Raw genomic sequence first — 3,769 nt, 5'->3', positions numbered from 1 at the left:
ACTAAATACTTGACGTTCTGCTATTGCACATGCACAACGTCAGAGTTCACAACATGTTTAATGTATTTGGACAGAGTTAATTGCGAATGCACGGCGTAATTGACCTTGTTCCTGCCAGTTTTTCTTGAGTCATCCTCTCCACTGACCTCAAGTTAATTGCCCGGCGACACTCTCGCTCCAACACGTGTTGAGTTGACCTTTTCCTGCCGCTTCAAATTCCACGCGATGGAATCACAAATCATTTACACCAGACGTTATCGACGTCTCTTATGAGCAGGACTGTTCTCAGCGCCTCCAATGCCCACAGGTAAAACAAACATGTTTCAGATTGTACACTAACTAAATTCATATTTTCGTCTGAACAAGAGCATACGGTGGTGATTAAGCTGGGGAATGCTGTGGGACTGCAAACCTTGGGGTGCGCTGTGGTTGTTTAGAGCTGTTTGTTGACAGCCCTGGTTCCTATCCTCTCCACCTCCTGTCTTCCAGACCACATGTTGCTTGCACTGTTTTCTCACTGAAACTGATCTTATATGAAAGAATGGGGAGTCCTGAGCTATACTGAAGTTCTCCTGCAGCATTCGATGCCAAGTCAACACCCCGGTCCATGCGATGCACCAGGAAACTCTTCTGAGTGAGATTATGTTATGAATTCAGTTATGGATGAAAGCTGTTTTCTGAGATGTCCTCCTGCTTCTGAGTAATAGAAATTCAATGTGACATATCCTACAGACAGGAGGGTTTGAGTTATAGGTGACTATGCATTGTTTGAGCTGCATTTTCTCAAGGCTTTTAACCCAAGTTTGCCTTTTAATGATGTGACCACATGGCACACCATCTGTGTGGCATTTTACAGAGGAGCAATGTCGGATGTATAATTCAAAATATATCGCCAATGTGGCACCTGACATTCAGATCATGCCATTCCAACTGTCACGTGCCTGTACGGGCCTCAATACTTGAGCCAGATGTGGCAGGTTCCCTCCTGCCACCATCATCTGCCTCCAAACACACCACCAGATATCCACCATGCATCACCTGTGCTCTTGACCACTGGTGCACAACGCACTCCCAGACCAAAGCAGCGAAATGTCTAAATTGTAAAATAAATGGATCCATCTGTCCTGTGCTTTTAGGCCCCAATGAAGAAATAGTATGTGATTTATGGAAATGTACAGAAGTTCAACATTAGGCTATCAGTTGTATTGCAATGGACGCAGATGAGATATGAGTCAGAGAATGATGTGTAACCATTTACATGACAGTATTTCCAAACTCAAAAGCCTATTAACTTAGTTTAATTGGATAAACCTTTTGGAAAGTAAACACAGATCACTTTGACAATATCTTGGCCTCAAAGCCACAATAGGAAAACAGCTTTTTTCACTCTTTAAATCCAACGGCTCCACTTTAGCGAGTGTAGTGCTGCGCCATGCGCTCATTATATTATTGGGCTCAGGGACCAATAAACCAGTTTCCCTCGCTTAATGTCAATTTCCACAGCTGTGATTTGACACGAAACAGAAAACGTCAATTAAAAGTGACCAAGTCCACGCAACAATTAGCTAGCTTGACAGCAAACATATGTTTACGTTCACAAACAAACTTGTTTATTTGGCTATCTCACATCAAGAGGGATCCGGCTCTTAACCTCCAACTGTCACGGAAAGCAGGAAACTGAACCCTAACAGCTTGAATTGGAAGGATTTCTTCCAAAATAAAACAATGAACGGAAAGAAAAATAATTGATTTAATATAGAATAAAAATGGAAGCACATTTTGTCTATTATTGCATTCACAGGAATAAAAAAGGTCATGTTTCTTCAATCACACATATTATGCTTTATTTAATTTCGAATGGGTTTTGTTGCTGGTGTGTCTTTTTCCCACATTCTGCCTGGTCAACTAGGCCACCTGCAGACCATTACCCTCATCAGCACCAGAGCTTTTCAAACCAGAATCCAATATTCACTCGCAGCTTCACACCAAAAACCCAAGACGATGCCATATGACCTTCATAAGCAGACTATCATAATGTGATGTTTTTTGTTTGCAAATGTGAAAGAGCTGAACAAAAACAGTCAATGCATCGGCATTTGTTTCTTATACTAATTCAGCTTACTCTAGTGGAAATAGTTTTCAACCCCATATATAAATTCTAGTTAACCATCAATACATTGCAAAAGCATTAGTTAATACAGATTCAGATAAAATTGGTGCAAAAAGTTACTGAAGTAGTATTGCGTTCATTTTTTCAATGTATTGTCATTTGACTTTGAAAGAAAGATTATTTTTTCATTTTACTGAGCAGATTCTAGTCATCAATATTGCTACAGTAAAAGTTTTATTTGATCAAATACAACTTTGAAATTTGCAATGATTCATGATTCTTTGTTGGGCCTGCACGCTTTAGTTTTACATTAGCATCATGTTGCTGCATGACAAGCTTTATCCAGTGCCACTTGGCCTCCGGAAAGTACTCATAGAGCATACCAACGTCTGCGAATGTGTTTGAGAGGGCTGTTCTTGGGGCTGTTGAGAGCATCGCAATAAAGTGATGTTCTCAAAGAGATCTGCTTTGCAGATGACACTTCATTTTCTAAGAGGGAGGTTTTTCCCTATTGAACTAATTGTTTTTTCCACCATTGAAAGATGCAGGTTTGGCCACTGAATGATGACAGATGTCCTCAAAACACCACATATGTCCTCAACACTGAAGACAGTTGAGGGAGTACAAACAATGGCGATTTAACCCTCAAAGACCTCAAAGAGAGACGCAGCTTTCCAACATATTGGGTTTCTGGTTATGTCACAGCTGGAATTATTTGCTTGAAAGTCACAGTTATCTTTGTGTTTTAACTGTGCTGTGCACCTTAAATGGATACTAACATCCCATCAACAGCCATGGAACTCATGGCAGATATCTACACGTTTTTATCTTGTAGTTCTGTGACGGAACCTGCTGAGTACATAAACAATGATTCAAAAATGCTGTTCATCACTGGCCACAAGCCACACCTCCAGCCTGCTTCAGGGACTTCTAAAGAAAATGTAATATAAGACAAGTCCTCGCTCCATTTGGATTCCAGTGCTTCAAGGTTAAAAGGGTCTCCTCTGGGCTTAACCTTCACCATAATGGGGTCAACATTCAAGAGAGAAAGTAATCCCATAGTTTAAGTGGATGGACCTGTTGAGATTTGGTTAATTTTCAAGAGAATTGCATCATTTCTGTGAGGTGGGTGTTGCTGTGCTTCTGAGTGCAAAGTGGCTTGAGTGAAAATCCTTCTCTAAAGGCTCATTTACACGTCTTTTACATGCAAAATTGTATGAGTTTCAAATGGTGTTTATGTCGCTGCTCAAATACTTTCATCCATTCTTTACGTTGTTATTGCTGTTCAGCAATATATCCACCGGAGGGGTGGGACAGAGTCAGAGTCAAAAGTTGAAATTGGAGGCAGTGTTGTAATAGCTGGTGGCTGGTTAAATATATCGCAACTGAAAGATGGAGAATATCCGTCGCTGTTACGTCTACATACAGACAAAATGAGCGCGGAGCACCGACAGAAGGCCCCGTCCGTATCCGGATCTGTATGTTACGTTCGGCGTAAATGTGCCTTAAGTCCGAGGAAAAGACTGGATTGACACAAAACAGATTCAGTGTGTCAGATGAGCAGAGGAATCTTGGTATCTGGAATCCTTTTTGATGACATAGGGCTCCACAGGATGTAAACACACAAACTTAGTCAATGAGTTTCTTTTTTTTCTGTAT

The sequence above is a fragment of the Synchiropus splendidus genome, chromosome 1 (assembly GCF_027744825.2).
Source record: "Synchiropus splendidus isolate RoL2022-P1 chromosome 1, RoL_Sspl_1.0, whole genome shotgun sequence".
Taxonomy (NCBI): domain Eukaryota; kingdom Metazoa; phylum Chordata; class Actinopteri; order Syngnathiformes; family Callionymidae; genus Synchiropus; species Synchiropus splendidus.
This window is presented reverse-complemented; position numbering follows the sequence as displayed.